The sequence below is a fragment of the Peromyscus eremicus genome, unplaced genomic scaffold (assembly GCF_949786415.1).
Source record: "Peromyscus eremicus unplaced genomic scaffold, PerEre_H2_v1 PerEre#2#unplaced_1837, whole genome shotgun sequence".
NCBI lineage: Eukaryota > Metazoa > Chordata > Mammalia > Rodentia > Cricetidae > Peromyscus > Peromyscus eremicus.
This window is the reverse complement of record NW_026736072.1, coordinates 33678-51913: the sequence shown is the minus strand read 5'-3', so window position 1 is coordinate 51913 and position 18236 is coordinate 33678. Positions and strand designations below refer to the sequence as shown.

General features: G+C 37.7%; 1 pseudogene; it reads right to left on the bottom strand.

The window, feature by feature from the left end:
* Positions 1 to 17021: 17021 nt before the first annotated feature.
* Positions 17022 to 17392, bottom strand: LOC131902085 (ATP synthase F(0) complex subunit C2, mitochondrial-like; annotated as a pseudogene).
* Positions 17393 to 18236: the final 844 nt, after the last annotated feature.

The following is an 18236-nucleotide window of genomic DNA, read 5'->3' as shown; positions in this document are numbered from 1 at the left end:
TGACCCTCAAGAACCCTAATTCTGTCTCTATACATTCTGTTCCTAGACTACCAAAAACTTAGTGGGGGAACATGACATGCTATCTTGCCCTTGTCTATAGGAAGGCTGGGGAATAGTGGAGAGTAGCTTGTTCTTGTTCAGTATCTTCCTTGCAAGGAGAATGAAGCATAAAGCAGAGGACTGACAATCTGTGGACACACATGGTTAGTATATCAGTTGCCCTTTACCCAAACAACGTACGTAACAAACCACTTCAAACTCCAGTGACTTAACACATTGACTCAACTGGTTGATTTTAGCTAGGTTCAGATTGGCTTGACTTCCAACTATGCATTGAGTCCAGGGCTTCACTATGTCAGCTATCCTCTGAACCAGTGAATCGGCCAGATTTTCCACTCCACATGGACAGTGTAAGATGTACAAAAACCAAACCGTATCATGTAAGCATACATCAAGCGTTTGCTTGCAATGCTTGCTAACAGGTCGTTGGCCACAGCAAATCACAGGACCAAGTCCAAAGATGTACTTTCTAATCATAGTAGAAGGAATTGTAAAGACACATGGCAAAGGGCATGAACTCATGGAGGAATAGAAAATAGGATCTCTGAAGAAATCTACTGCAGTTGGTGACTGAATGGCTAGAATCCACAGTCCTTGACTCCTAGCTCAATTCTACAATAGTATTTATAAACCATTTTCAGTCTCCATTTCTCTAATATAATGAAGGTTTTGAAAAACTCCCAAAGGATGCAGAGATAGATAATATGAAAAAGACAAGATAGTGGAGGTGCTAAAGAAGACTGGAAATGGTATCTGATACCACTACTTTTTGTGGAGCGCATCCTCCAGGCTCCTTGAAGACTAAGCCAACAGAGCTGCTCTGTCTTCTTGGATGTAGCAACCAAGGCAAGTGGCCAACTTTGCATCATTTTTTATGACATTCGAGTTCTGTGTATAGTAGACTGGGGTCCTTTTTCCTGGGATATGATTTATGCAGAAAAGATGGGCCCCAGCACCTGACAAAGCTGACCGTGCATCACATAACCACCACTGCCTCAGTTGTATAACTTAGGAGAAGTTACCTTTTCTCTGACCCTCTGGTTCCTTCCGTACATCTTCCTTCTGCTCTTTCCTTTTCACATTAGTTCATACTTGGTGACTTTGAAAGTCATTCTAAGGATACATAAAGATGCTTGCATCCTTGAGCCCCACTTAGAATACCCAATTCTTACTTCCCATATACAAGTATTTTATTATATGTGGGCCATCATACTCTCCTGGTTGTGCTTGTTACAGCATCTGACATTACCATAGTGAATACAACTTACTTTCCCCCATTACTCTGATGAGGAATCTGTGGCTTACAGAAACTAAGTAGCTTGCCCAACATCACATATCTGTTAATTGGTAGCTCTCAGTGATACATACATCTGATCTTTAAGCATAACACTTCTCTCATTCTTGTTGATGGTGGCATCAGTCTCAAAGGCTGGTTGTATGAAATAAGAATAAGAATATTCATCATGTCCCTGGCATAGTGTCTGTCATATAGACGTGCACAATAAATACAAACTTTGAATTCAATGTGATGTTTCCTGATCACCTGTAAGACAATGTTCACTTGATATCTGAACTAGGAAAGGGGCAAGTAGCCTCAGAAAGACTTGCAGTTAACATCTTCCTTTGAGAGTATATGAGATGTTACTGACAGCAGCAACACACCAGCAGTTTTCCATAGTTTTCATTCTCACACATGCTCATTTTATCTTTTCAGCCATCCGCCATGATGTATGTCAGCTAACTTTGATTGTGCCTAAAGCATGAGTGAAGATTCTGAGGTCAATGACAGAGCCTGGATTAGAAGCAGCATCACAGAGCTCTCATGTCTAGCTAAGCAGACCAATAAGACAATATTGTTATGGCCTAGATTCATTTATCTAGACGAAATATTAAGCAAGCCACAAATGTGAGCCACATGAGACATTTTTTTGTCTCATCTTTAAAAGGTGGAATTAACTCTAACAATATACTTTATTTAACCACAAACATTTGTATTTCAATATGTCATATAAAATATTAGCGAGGTATGTTACGTCCTCTGGCCAAGCACTAAGAGCCCTTAGCTGTTCTATGTCTTCATTCCCTATATATGCATCTTATAGAAATGTTTCTGAAATACATCCAGCATACTCCTGCTTTCTTAGATTATGCAGAACATATTGAAGTCTTCCTTCTTGACTTTGAATCATTCTGAACATCCATTTTCTCACATATGTTTAGAGATCACTAAGTTATATAATGTTTTCAGCATGGTTCACTATCTCACTGTGATGAGTTTGTAAGCGTTTTGGAGGCATTTTACTGTCTGAAGTCACCTCATGAGATAGGTGTATCCCATTTTACAGACAATACACATGAGAAAGTTTATACTGTCAAATTATCATGTGCTGTTTGAGCTCACTGAGCAGCTGACTCTGGAAGACGAATCCCCTCCCCCATTTCAGACCCAAGCGTGTTTGTCTCAAAGTATTTCCCAAGACCCCTTTGTTAAGAGATGGGCTGGTCCCCCAACTCTTTGACAGGTACAGAGAAAACATCAAAACAGCCCAAGTAAAATAATTGTGTCTTTGAGAACAGACAGCTAGGCAATAAATCATATCCAGCACAGGTTACTATTGTTTACCCCACGATATAAAAGTGCCTGTAGTAGAAAAGAGAAGCCAAAGTTCAATCATGGAAAGATAATCCCTGGAGAGAAAGCTCAGTTGAGAACTCCAGCTGACTGCTTCAGTGTTTCTAGTCAATCTCTCCTGGTTGTTGCAAGTGTCTTTTCTGATAATATTATCTGTTGTCATTTGTTCTTTTACATAGAAGACCTACCCAAAGTCAACACTTTGCTGTGCCTGAGACTCTATTGGAACTCTGGCTGACTACCTCCATAAGGCTTCTCCAGTTGATTTCTGGTGGGTGATTGTAAGCCCCTGATTTGATGATGTTACCTTTCTGCTAGTTCTTGACTTGGAAGCTTCACACAAAAAGCTCTGCTCTGCCTGGGACTTACTCTATTGGGAACTGCAGCTGGATTCCTTAGAGGCTTCCCCAGATTAGTACAGTATTTCAGTATTTGATTTTATGTATATATCAAAATATATATATTACTTTGGTTTGCTATATACTCAATAAATTCACCCATTCAAAACTGAAACTATATGTATCATAGATAATTCCTTGGGCCATACAAAACATAATTGGCATATTCAGCATGAGTAACTGTAAAAAATGAAAAGAGAATGTATGTGATGACAATAAGACCAGTGATAAGAAGTCTCATCAAATAGAAAACCTTCTGTCTGGAACCCTCTTTGTTGAACAGAGGCTCCAACTAACTTTTGGTTCCTAGGGTTACTCAGTCAGCCTCTACTAGACAGTAAAATGCAGCTATTGTGGATTATTAGACAGTAAAAAACATCTGTCCATCAAGTTTATAGCTATTGGATTTCTACAATTAAAGTTCTTATTCCTAAGGTATTGGTTTTTTAAATTATTTCTTAACTTTTAGAGATTATGATATGATTACATCATCTCCCATTTCCCTTTCCTTTCTCCAAACCCATATACCCATATACCCCTCCTTGCTCTCTTTCAAATTTATGGCTTCTTTTTTTTAACTGTTATTATATACATATATGAGTGTATACCTGTATGTGCCATATATATATATATATATATATATATATATATATATATGTGCCATATATATGTATATATAGCTTGCTAAGTCTGTATAATTATATATATATATATATATATATATATATATATATATATATATATATATATATTTTAATGGCTGATCATTTGGTATTGGATAACCAACCAGGGTCTCTTCCCCGGGGAAGACTATTTCTCTTTCTTTCAGCATTCCTTAGTTACCTATAGTTCCTTGTGCATGATTAAGGATTAATGGGATTTCCCTGGTCCATGTTAGCATGTCCATTGTTGTTGTCCATGTTCATGTCATGTTTATTCAGTCGTGTTAGTGAGACTTTATAGGTGCAGCTCTTGGCATTCCTATGAGACACAGTCTCACAGCAAACTCCCTGGTCCTCTGCCTCTTAAATGTTTTCTGGCCTCTCTTCCATACTGTTTCCTCAGTTTCAGTTGCAGAAGTTGTGTTGTTGTGTTGTAGATGTATCCCATTGGGACTGGGTTCTGCAAGTCTACATTTGGATTTGCTGTAGTTTTCTGTAATGGTTTCCTTCTGGTGCCAAATCAAGTTTCCTTGATAAGAGGTAAGGACTACACTTACCTGTGGATATAAAGACAAATATTTAGAATATTGTTAGGGATTATCCTGATTTAGTAAATTGGCATTTTTTTTTCATCTAATATCTATGACTTCATTAGCCCTGGGTAGTTGGTTACATTTCTATTAGCAGACATGAGTTCCCTCTTGCTAAACAGGTCTTAAGTCTAATTAGAGAGCTGTTGGTTATTGTCAAGGTATGTGTGATACTACTGTACCCTTAGTTTTATTGTGCCATGCTGATCATTGTTGCAGTTCATAGGAATCATAACTATATAGTTGTCTGACTATTAGTTGTTTCCCTCATTTGGAAGCTTGTGTCGTGCCTTCTGGTACCATGAAAGATAGTCTTCAGAGAGGAGGCTTTCAGGTTAGTTCCAGCTCAGGGGCTTCTGGGTCCTGTGTTGGAAGTGCATGCTGTCTTCACCAACAGGGACTTACCTTCCGCATATGGGGTAGGGGGGTAGAGTGCAAACAAAGGCAATAGCAATAGCCTATAATGTTTTTGGAATCTCTTGGGCAACCATGACCAACAATTTAAAAGAGGGCTTTTCATGCCTGGTGTTGGGGGCTTTGTTAGATTGTCTTTGGCTCCCGGAGAGATCAATTTCAGCCTAGATGAAAATTTTTTAGTTAATTATACATGTATATTAATAATCATTGTATATGTATTATAGGTGTTTTAGGTATGTTGTTAATAATGTGATTCCTTATGAAGTTTTCAGACATCCTTACTGTTGTTTACCCTCCTCCTCCTTAACTAGAGCCCCCCCCAGTTTTTCTCATTTCTCTATTCCAATCACTTATACACCACTATTTCCCTCCACTGATTCCCCAACCCTCTCACTGCTTCATGGTCCCTTTTATACTTTCCTTGTTTCTGCAGTTATTCCAGGTTGGAGCTAGGAGCCTCAGATGAGAAAAAACATGTGAGGATTGTCATTTCAGGCCTGGGTTACCTCATTCAATATGGTCTTTTCTATTTCAGTCCATTTACAGGGCTAGACTCTGGGAAAGGATGTGGGTGATCTGATTGGGTTAAGAGGTTGCATGTGGTGTCTTGACTTATTTTTGCACATAATTAGTTAAAAGAAAGCTTAAGGATTCAATTGTCCTATTCCAGAACTCTGTAACAGCTGTTTGCTACTTGATGGAAATTTCTACACACTGCTAAGCTGGCAGTTCCATTCTGGACTTTGTGGCTATGACAACTCAGATTACTCACATGTAATTCTCTCTCTCTCTCTCTCTCTCTCTCTCTCTCTCTCTCTCTCTCTCTCTCTCTCTGTGTGTGTGTGTGTGTGTGTGTGTGTGTGTGTGTGTGTGTATGCCTATCTAGCTATCTGTCTCTCTGCAAAATATGTAATTGGTTTGAATACCACGTTTCTAATAAATAAACTTGAACCAGGTGTGGTTGTACATATCTGTAGCCCCAGAACTTGGGAGACTGGAAATGTGAGGTGATCTGGGCTATATAGCAAGATCCTATCAAAGAAAAAGAAGGATGAAAGTGGGGGAGAGAAGAAAGGGAGGGAGAAGATTAACCAAAGAAGGAAGGGAATACCTGATCAAGAGGCAGATAAGTATGGCAGGCTAATGAAATCATTGCTCACATCCAATGGTTTAGACAACCACAATGAAATGACAAGTCTACAAAAGGAGATTCTGTTGCCTGTTGGTCATTTAGTCCCAGGGAAGAACTATATATACCAGGAGTATACATAGACAGGAACCAGAATCAAGTATGATGCTCTGTTACCACCACACTTTGATCAGAGGAATAATAAATAAGGGAGTCCATTGGAATATTTAATTTCAAGAAATTTAAGACACCATCAGAGGTAAGATACATCATTATTTTAAGTACCATCAAGAAATAAAAACATCATGAAGCTAGACATGGTGGCACATGTCTATATTCCCAGAACTTGGCAACTGAAGGCTGGAGGATCCTGAGTTCAGGACCAGACTGGCTACACAGCAAGGTCCAGACCTGCCTTGTCTATATAGTGATGCCCCATATCAAAATAACAAAAGCAAATAAATAAAACATCTCAACGAAGCTGCCTAAACTAGTATCTTTTTAAGACTTAAAACTTTTATCTTTATTGAATGATCTGATTTTGACTTAAGTTAATATAGTTGTTCTTTTAACTCATATATCATCCTGAAGCTTATAATAAAATATTCATGCTTGAGTCTCCTGAATGAACTCCACTTGAAATGAGAGAGAGCTGTGTCTTTCCACACAGAACCAGCCTCCACATCATGAGCAGATTTATGCTCCATTGTTGTCTTACAAAATGCTGATGTCTATTCTCCACATGGTAAAGCTTGCATTTTCTAGATTTTTACCTGAAGGAGACATTGAGGTCTTCAACTCAAAAGCTCATTTGCATGTGAGTAGACAATACCCACTGCACAACTGACATCGGTTAATGTGCATGCTCCTGAGGTAAATGGACATAACATGTGAAGAAGGAAAGACTCCTAGAATTGATTGAATCAGTAGATAGAGTATTCAGATTTCCACATTCTTTTTTTTTTTTTTTTTTTTTGGTTTTTCAAGACAGGGTTTCTCTGTGTAGCTTTGCGCCTTTCCTGGAACTCGCTTTGGAGACCAGGCTGGCCTCGAACTCACAGAGATCCGCCTGCCTCTGCCTCCCGAGTGCTGGGATTAAAGGCGTGCGCCACCACCGCCCGGCAGATTTCCACATTCTTATTATCAAAAATCTCATTGCAGGTCTAGAGGTCACTTTTTACTTAAAAAAAAAAAAAAATAGTGATTTTCATTGGATGTGTTCTCATGAGGCCTGTGTGCTGGTTTCTTTGAGAGCAAGTTTGAGAACTATTTTCTCTTTGGAGTGATGACACACAGGCTCAAAAACTTAGGGGTAACTTTACCTCTAAATTAATAAGTGAAACCTCCACCATACTGTGATATGTATTTAATCTAGTTTTACTGTGGCAGTATGTATCATATTTTGTGGGGATTCAGTTATATTCTCCCCACTTAGGAGTGCTGGTGAAAGGAGAAACTGGCGTCTAAAAATTTTTTTTAAAGTAGCCAGCATGTTTCACAAGGTATTTCACAAGTTACAGATTCAGTGAAAAGCTCTGGCAACAATGGAAGATCCAGACGGAAAGGCTTTGGATGCTGAAAATAAATTTTCAGCTGAAATTCCATAAATATTTATGTCACATTACCCTGTGACTATGCATCTGACACCCAACCTGAGCTAAGAATAAACTAGTTTCAAGTATCAGGAGGCAGATGCTCAATAAATCTCAATTTTAGTTTAGTTTGGACTTGCAATTAAACTTTAAATTCATAAGATCTTCTCTCATCAACATACATGCTTCATTTTCTGTAAGGAACAAATGGGAATCATGTCATTAGTAAGCAAGGACATGAAAAAAAAATGGAGGCACCAAATGGAATTCAGGGATAATGCCCTCTCCCATCTGCAAATGGAGTCTATGTCCATGGGCTATCAAATGGAACAGCTGACTTAAAGGGATGCAAGACACTTTGAGGGCAAACTCAGAACAGATTTTCCCAAGACACATGTGGTTGATTTTCACGTAGGGATAGAAACTGGGACAAGGTAGACAGGAGGAGCTGCCCTATCTTTGAAGTTCTGCAGAACCCAGTATATTACAGTCAGCAGCAAGCTTCTTTCCTTTAGGTGCCAAGTAGAGTTTATTAGCTGTGATTTTTATGAGACAGTGAAAGAAGCTAAAACACTGCTGGGTAGCTACAGAAATGTATAACATGGAGGCCAAAAATCATTACCAGTTGTTGAGGTGTTGACAATGTAGTTTTCCAAAAGCACTTTCTGTTTGCATGAACATTAACATGGAAGCCATTTTTCCCCTTTTTTTAATTAAAAATTTTGCCTTCATATGTCATAAATTACTGATCAATACATTGCATATTATTCCACTCAACTAGGTCCATATCTTCTAAAACACCTCAGGACCTTTCTAACAGATATTGTCTAAGATATTTTCTAGGGGCATATTTTGCCCTCTATAAATAGACAGTTTCATGGCAAATAAATCTAGACTCTCTTACATTATATGCAAAGGGGGCGGATTTACAATGAAATATGCTGACCTGGATTCTGCCAAAAGTTTGTCAGTTTTTTCAAATTCATCTAATTTAGGTTAATTCTTTTCCTGTCCAAAACTTCCATATAAAGTAAAATATCCATATGCATATTGAAGATCTTTCCATGGGATGAAAAATGCTCTAATTCTTCCAAATAATTAAGTGTTTGAAATAGCGTGGGATAATCCCAAGAGCAAATAGAGACAATTGCACCACCATGAATGGAGGTCTGGGCACAAACAATAAGGAGCACATTGCCAAAATTTCCCTCAAGTTGCCTAATGAGTATGCCACTGCAAACCTGTTCTTGTGATACATGTGCCCCTCCCTACTCATCTCTTCAACATATGTCTGTGTCTGTACAGAGGGCACAGAGGAAAACCACATCAGCCATGTAACTGGCTGCCAAGCAGATAAAATGCTCACAAGAATGGATGTATCTGTGTTGGCCAGACCTTTCAGCACTGTGCTGGCACTGCTTTTGTCTAAATCAGTACTGTCCAAAACAAACACAATGCAAGCCATGGAGATAATTTTAAATATCTTGGTAACCATGTTCTAAAAGGGGACAAATAAATCTTAATAATGTAAGTTTATGCAGCCCTACACATCTAACATATCATCAATATGTAATTAATATTAATAATCATAATATTTTTAATGTTTTCTATAGTAAGTATTTGACATCAAGTCTTTTTTTTACTCTCTCACAGCACATTTTGCTTGGGACTAGCCACATTTCACATGCTCAAGGCTATCAGGTACAGTATTAGACAATCCTCCTGCCTCCTGTACCAAGGTAAGTTGAAGTTCAGAACTTCAGCTAATTCATTGGATACATAAAGTTACCAAACTGTATGTCTGAAAGGAAGAGCTAGCTGTCTCGAATTAGAAATGTGCTAGTCCAATCTTTTATAGGATTTTTTTATTCTTGTGAATTTTTTTTTCATTTAGAAAAATTGAAATAAATGCACAGGACAGAACAAGTAAGTATAACACATCTGTCCTGATTAGTTTTCATTAGCAACTTGACACAACCAAGTGTCACAGAGGGGAAGAGGGAGTCTCAGCTGAAGGACAGCCCAGATCAGATCGGCCTGTGACCATGTCTGTGGGGGGAATTCTTGATTGTTGATTGATATGGGACACTTCAGTCCACTGTGGGTAGTCCCACCCTTGGGCAGGTAGTCTCAGGATGTATGAGAAAGCTAGCCAGAGAAAGCACACCAATAAGAACTGTTTCTCCAAGGTCTCTGCTTCAGTTCCTGCCTTGTGTATGTGCCCTAATTTCTCAATGATGGACTGTAACCTAGAAAGGCAAGCTGAATAAGCCTTTCCTTCCCCAAATTGCTTTTGGACAGTGTTTTATCACAGCAACACAATGTAAACTAGAATATCTTTACATTTTCAACCTACCTAGCTTCTTTCATATGACTGAAAACGCCAACTATTCCTCCACTATCAGATTGTACAGTGACATATGCTTCTTGATGGGAAGAGAATCTGTAAACCTTGAATTTATTATCTGTGTATCACCTTTTAGAAATTTATCAGAATGGACAGGCATATCATACTTTATGAAATAATTCACACAGTTGTCTGTTAGCAGAATCAGGACCTTTATTGAAATGTCATGCTTTATATTCCCAACACTACCATCTCACTAATTCTCGCACAAAATTAGACTTTTTACTTTTCTGTTTTTATTTTTTTAAAAAAGTTTTTTTCATTTTACATACCAATTCCAGTTCTTCTTCCTTCCCCTTTTCCTGCTACCCCCACCTCCCTCCATCCCACTCCCCATCCACTAGGCTCACAACAAAGTTAGACTTTTGATAAATGAATAGCAGCTATCAGTCACAAATCACATGTCATTTCTCACTTTTGGGTTCCAGTGGTCTTCCTGAACTGCTTGTCTTCGGAGACAGTGCAAGGCATATAGAACTAAAATAGGCAGGGAAGCCCCTTGATAAGATAGTCACCGTAGGCCTGCTGTGTAGTTCTGGAGAGATTGTTTACTGCCCAAGGGTAAGTGTCTGGTTGAGGGAGCAAAGTAGCTCTGAAATATAGCTCTGTGGTCTACACTAAGTTGTGTATTTGATTGTGTATTTTTCTAACTCACGGGGACACCGTCTGTGAGCTAGGAATTGCTCTAACCATCTACCTTTTAGTGGCCTGTTTAAGAAGTGTGAGGGAAAAAATACGAAGTGAGCTAAGTCACTTCTTGTAAAGAAAAGTAAGAGGAAATGCTTTTCACTATACATGGTTTGAGATACAAATAAGAAATTGTTTCTTTAAACAGGAAAATCGCGTCAAAATAAGTGTAAGTTTTGAGGTGAACTGGTCTTCCAGTACAGCACAAGCGCTCTCCACAGTCTTGGCGCACCTGTGCCGCTAGACTAACTTGGACATTGGCAGTGCTGAGAGGCTCTGGGTAAAGAGGAAGAAAATCATCTCTTCACCACAATGTCAATTTCTAGACGTAATCTATGGAATTCACTGCAAATCCAAGTCTGGTGCATAGCAAGGGCTCAGGAACTATTCACCAATCACCAAGGCTCCTACTTCTTTCTAAAGTAGCTTATTCTATTTTATGGACATCTGTAAGTGTTTAAATTGCTAATATTTATTTTGAGAGAGAGAGAGAGAGAGAGAGAGAGAGAGAGAGAGAGAGAGATATGTGTTTGCATGTGTGTGTATGGAATCCACCTATTTCACTCTCCCACAACAATGTTGGGGTCACAGGTATGTGTTACCATGTCCAGATTTTATATGGGATCTGGAGATCCAAACTCAGGTCCTTATACTTATGGAGCAAGCACATCATCACTAAACCATCTCTCCAGCACCCAGACTTCAAATTTTTTTTTTTTTTTGGTTTTTCGAGACAGGGTTTCTCTATGTAGCTTTGCGCATTTCCTGTAACTCACTTGGTAGCCCAGGCTGGCCTCGAACTCACAGAGATCCTCCTGGCTCTGCCTCCCGAGTGCTGGGATTGAAGGCGTGTGCCACCACCGCCCGGCCAGACTTCAAATATTTTAAAGCATGGTAATTGTGGCTATTTTTAGAGGATCTTAATCTTCTAGAAATACATACTTAATTTATAGATGTAAATTACTAAAGCCTGGTAGTATTGACATCAGAGTTCATTATAGTATTCTTTCTACTCTTATCTGGGTCTGAAATTATTCATAGTTAAAAAGAACCATACACATACACTCAAAAAATAAAAATAGAACTACCATATGATCCAGAATTTCTACCAGTAGATGCATATCCAAAGAAAATGAAATCAGTGTATCTAAGAGACACTTGTACTCCCATATCCATTGTACTACTATTAACAATAGCCAAAAAAAAAAAAAAAACAGAAGCAACTTTAATTCCATCAAGTGATGAATGCAAGGAAAAAGTATGGGACATATACACCATGGAACATCATTCTGTCACAAAAAAGAGAATGAAATCTTGTCATTTGAAACACAAATAGAACAAGAAATCACTACGTTAAATGAAATATACCAGAAAAACAAAAAGAAGTACATGATTGTATTCATTTATAGAACATAGCAAAATTGATCTTGTACTATTTACCAAAACTAGGGAAAGTAGGGGAGTAGAAAGGCATGGAAAAGGTTAGTCCATGAATACTAAGCAACAAACAAATAATAAGTTCTGGTATTCTATTGCACAGTAAGGTACTCATAGATAACAGTAATATTTCAAAAACAAGCTAAAAGAACAGATTTTGAATACTATCACCACAAAAAAAGTGTTCAAAGAGATAAAGTATCTTTGCACTGATTTGAACATTACACCATGTACTCATGTTATCAAAACATCACATGGTGCCCCATAACTATGCATAATTTTATATGTAAATTTTAAAATTTAAATAAAAGAGGTGTATGCTTTCTCACTTGATATTTCTGTGGGCATCTGCTGTTGTGGCTTCAGTGTTTCAATACATGGTGATTTCCTCTTCCATCTGAGTTCACTGATGACATGAAAGACAGTCACAGTTGACCTATGAGGACATGTAACATAAATAATGAACTTTTGTTATTTTGAGACACTGACACTGTAGGAATCTTTTTCATTGTAGCATAGCTTATTCTACCCTGAGGAATACACTATATTACGAAAAGCTGTTCAAGACTATTTTATCACAGAATTCTTCTGAGATTTTGACTCATTAAAAATAACTGTATGTAGTATTTTCTAAACTAATTTGACCTGAAATCTTTTTAGAATAGAATTTTGTAGGATACTCAAAGAAATTCAGATTGAATTTGAAGGCAGTTTTGCATGAGACAAGCACCTTCCCACTGAACTATACATCACCAGCCCTTAATCTGGAACTTTTGATCAACAAAAATCAAGATTTTTATAAGGGCTGTTCTTAAGACATGTTTCCCACATCTGTTCTCTCACTGACTCAATTCATTCTTACTCTGCATTTCAGTCCAATGTCTAAAGCTCTAAATTGAAATGGGGTCTTTCATATTATGCATCCCTTCATCTAAACCTTCTAGTCTAGGGTGGGGGACTGGCTGCCTCTGAGGTGACTTTAAGAGGAGCCTTGCTATCATTAGGCTTCTTGAGCATTTGTTCTATGTGATAATAAGGATCTGATCTTGTATTGGAATTTCTAGCCCTGGCCAGGCATTCCCTGAATGCTCCTCCTCCCTAGGAGCCATCTCCAGCTGTCCTATTCATTCTAGTCCTGTCTATTTCCTGGAATCCACAAGACCCACATGTTCATTCGATCTCTTCTCTCTGTGTTCCCAAGAAAGACACTTCCAGCAAAGCTTTTCCCACTTGGGCTTTTTGTAGGTATTTATTTCACTGCTGACAGTCTCTGTCTACCATGATCAACACTTGCAGCCATAAACGACTACCTGGCAAACTTGTTAGTTCGACCTGCTTCCCTTCAGTTTCTGAGAGCCTTCCCAGTATCAACTCAGAAACAGAACCTGAGAACTGGTATAAATACTTTGTACACTTTTTTTTGTCAAAATATTAAGATGGAGGAGGCCTTAGTGGATCCATTTGGCCACACTCTAGTCACTTCCCTAGGGGTTGGTATTTCTTGGTTAAGCAATATTCTGAGGTTGTCTTATAGGATAACAAGATCTTAGTAGAGACTTTTTTATTCAAAAATACTTACATTGTACACATTTAAATGGGGAGGCTAAATTTATGTACATTTAATTATACATAATAAAAAATAGGGATTTATTTTTATATATTTTGATTGAAAATTTTACTTAGAGATTTTAAAAATATACACAGAACATGAAAATCTAATGTTCAAAACTTTGCTCTAAAATGTATTGTCTGTCACAATTGAATATATAAATATCAGGGGGTTAAAATATTGAATCCTTTCATTTTCCCTTATGATTTATAGATATAAATTTCTCCCTCAGGGCAGAAAATTCAAAGAAATGGATGTATTAGATATGAGTTGATAAGCCATTCAAAACATGCTAGTTGGAAAAACTGAGTAAAGAAATGAGATTTCAGGGAAATAAAATAAGATTTGAATGAATCCACAGACTGCAAGGCTTAAAGGAAGTGTGGCAATAATATTTTGAGGTCTAATAATAAGAGATTACAGTTAGCATCAAATGAAATGCCGGTACATTGTTTTAGAGTTCCAGAGGGAATAAGTAAAATGATTAGCATGCTGGAGTGGGAAAAAGCAAAAGTAAGAAGAAAGGCAAATAATCATTATCTATTTGTTCCCTAAAGAAACACACTAGGAAGATATACACAGACAGATTCCTAGGATGCTCAGTAATTTGGCAAAGAAAGCTCTTGATTGCTTCCTGTCAGCAACCATATGTAATATGACTTTATAATTCTTTGTGATACTGAGAGCTGAAACATAGGACCTTATGCATGCTAAGCAAGTACTCCACCACTAAATTGTGTCACTGGCCCTAATAGAGGTTTATAATATGATCTCAGTAAGGTCATTTTCACCCGAGTTGGAAAATGCTAATGGTTGTAAAAATACTAAAATATTAGTAAAGATTTGATGGCATGTAGGCAAATATTAAGACTGAAGTTGACACTGAAAAGATTATTTACATTCATTGAAAAAAAATCATTCAAGACAGAATTTCACAGGAGAATGGTGTAATGGCTATTCTTGGTTGTCCACTTGACTACTTTAGAACTAAAACCCAAAAATGGAGGGCACACCAGTGAGGTTTGTTTGTTTTTTGTTTGTTTGTTTGTTTGTTTGCTTAATTTGAAATAGAAAGATCCACTTCTAACCTGGATCTTTGAGTTAGAAGACACACCTTCAATCCAGATCTTGAGGTGGAAAGACACACTTTTAATCTGGGCCTATGTAAGGACATGGAGGAAGGAAGCTTTTGTTCTTTGCCAGCTTGCCCTCTCCTTGCTAGCAAGTTCATTCTTTCGCTGGCATTAGAGCCTACTTCTTCAGTAATTCATCACATACAGAAGACCAGCTAAGATATACAGCCTTGTGGAACTGAGAAACTACTGGGGTTTTGGACTTTCCCTTCACAGCCAACCATTGTTGGATTAGCTGGACTGCAGCCTGTAAGTCACTCCAGTGAACCGCCATTCTATATACAGAGATTCGTTTTTTAAGTTCTATTACTCTAGAGAACCCTGAGTAATACAAATGGCATCAAAGAATTTCTCATTTCATTCATCATCCCACACAAGTATCCCTATCACTTGTCTGATTATTGAGATGACTCTGGGTAAATTATTGGGATGACTCCAGGGAAGAAGATAGAGATTATTGAGAATGTCAAATTATTAAATAAGAAGCTCTCTTCCTATTGATTACATTAAATTCTGACCAGAATTCCCTCTACATTTGGTTTTTGATAGGGAGCTAGAAAACTTCCTGTAAAAAATTAGCCCATCAGGCAGAAAAAATGATGCAAAAGATGTCAACATGCTGATCCCCCAGAACATATGTTAAATGTTTCAATTCATAAATATGATATGTGCCTCCATTTACTTAGGCTTCTCTTGACTTCTTTCATTGGCATACTGTAATTTACACCCTGTAAATCTTGCTTATGTTTTGTTAAATTTATATGTTGAAGCATATAAACAGCTTCTTTGGGATTTTTGTTATTGTAGATAATCATGTTCTCAGCATGTAGGTACAGTCTACTTTCCTAATCTACATGCCTTTTATTTCTTTTTCCTTTCTTATTTCTGTTGCTAGAATCTCTGTTGCTATGATGCATAAGAGGAAATAATCTTGTTCCCAGACTTAGTGAAGAAGCATTCAGGTTTTCTTCCACTAACTGTGATGCTGTTTGTGGTTTTCATGCATGTCCCTTATCAAGATAAAAAAAGTCCCCCTTTATTACTCTTACCATCTTTCAGGGTTCTTTTTTCGTGATTATCTCTTTTTACAGGGTCTGAAGTCATACTTAATTTGGAAGACTGGAGATAAATACATAAATTAATATTGATACTCTACGTTATTAGGGAATGCACTGGTGAACAATTCTGGTTTTCCTTGAATTGTGGAGGGATTGTGATGGCAGCATGTGTAGAAAGAATAGCTGGTGTTCAAAGGCTAACTAAAGAATAATTTAGAATCAACAATTTTGTCATTATGTTAAGGCCCCTTGGCAGGCTACTGACTGGGTTGTGTTTCTGGGTCTAGATAATTAAATGGAGAAAAACATTAATCTAAATGCTTTAGGAAAGGTTTCACTAATTCAAGCCACAAATTTATCAGTCTTGAGAATGAAAGAGGAGTCAAAATTTAGAATTCACATTCTTTTGTGTCATGATCCTAGTAGAATATAACAATAGTAATATTCCTTTTAGTAGTTCAAAGAATTTCCTCTAGAAAGTTGGCTTGAGTGCAGTAACAGAACTCCTTTAAGAAGTTCTCTTTGTTTGGTAGCAAGCTTTAGAAAAAGAATGTATTCAGAAAGAGCATACTACGTGGGGTTTACTGCACTTTGTTGCTCCATCTTCCCTTGCTCACAAGCAGCAGAGATATATGCTAGAGTACATTAACCTTGATGTCTGTAGCATGCTATGTAACATTTGTCTATTGGGTAAGCCATAGCCAGTTCCTATCATACAAACATCGCCACACACCTAAGTGTGGTTGACATGGACCTGAGTTGCCCAGACGTCTCTTCTAGAGGACCTCCTACTAGAAGTATATTTGATTGATAGCTTCAAATGGCTGCATCTTTTAAAATTCACCACAGCATTCAACTAAGGCCATTATTCCCTTGGATCTTCACACCTATGGCAGCGCATGACACAGATATTGATAGAGCACTATTTTACCTAGTACAGTATTCCTCCACTGAACAATATGTGCCCAAGAATTCACCATCAGCCTGCCTTACATTTCCTTAAGATTATGCTATGATCCAAAGGTCTTCTTATATATTCCCCTATCATTCTTTTTATCCTTTCAAATAGGTCATGCCTGCATTTTTTTCTTATTAACACAGTAGTATTTATGTTCTCTCTATCAAACCCTGAGCCAACCACTTTCTACAGACTTCCTGGGTAAGTACAGGGAAAGGAACATACAGGGAATACAAGACACAGGAGAAAGAACTATGGGAGGTGGAAGTGAATACAGCTGCTTGACATAGGGAAGAGGATGAGAAAGGCCACCATTAGGCAAAAGAGCCCCATGGCTTCTGAGAGGGCAAAGCCTAGAATTAGCTGTTGTTTTGGGGAAGGATTCCTAGCATAGCCAATGATGAGGCTTCCAAAAACAGTTCAAATCCCATTCCCAAAGCCAGCCATCACAACTATGGCAGCCCCCGTCCCAATGAACTTGGTGGCTGTGTTGATGTTCCTTGAAATGACACTGGTTTGGAAGGTTTACTAAGGATGAGTGAGGTCAGAGGACTCTAGACTGCCAAGCTACTGAGGCTCTCATTTGTCAATAACTCTGACAAAGATGAACTTGGAGCAGGCATACATTCTCAGGGGTGAGGGGTTAACACAGGGCAGAGAAGACAGAGAAAATACTTGTATTTTGACCTAAAAATGTCCCCCTCCTATAACTTTTCCTTTCCTTCAAAGGTATTTGTATGGATAAAGCTAATCCTAGTTTAGTGCATGCTTCCTGGAAGACACACACTGACCTGAGAGAGTTATTCCAAACAACAGATGAAGTGAAGAACTTGAAGTTCAAGAAAGAAAATAAACTCTTGTACTCTTGTTAATATTTAGCATCTATTCCTCTTGGAATGAATTATTATCCATTCATGGATTAGATCTTGGTTTCATAATTTTTCTTGAAGTATAATATATACAGAAAATTCAAAAGTTGTGATTAGACAAGTATTTAGATATTTATAAACTTAACATACCCACATAATTTGTGCCCACTCAGATCAAAAAGCAGTATGATCAGCACCTCTGAAATTCGTCTCATCTCTCCTTCCAATTACACTCCCTCAAAGATAACTGTTACCTGATTTTAACACATAAAACATTTTTACCTTTTTTTGGAAATTTACATAAATGCAGCCATATAGTATACATATTTGTGCTTTTAACATGATACTTTTTGAAATTTATCCGTGATTTCCATGTAATAATAGTCAACTGACTATTGTGGTTATAGGTCAAAATATGTCTTCATTCTAAGTCTTGTCAATACAGCACCAAGAATCAAATTGGAGATGCCTAGTATTTTATCATGTTCAATTTTCACCTGACTTTCCCTGATTCATTGAAGGCAATTTCTGCCTCTCCTCTTAAAAGAACACTATTTCACAGGTCATGACATGTAGAAAATGTTCCCAAGAGGCTGTT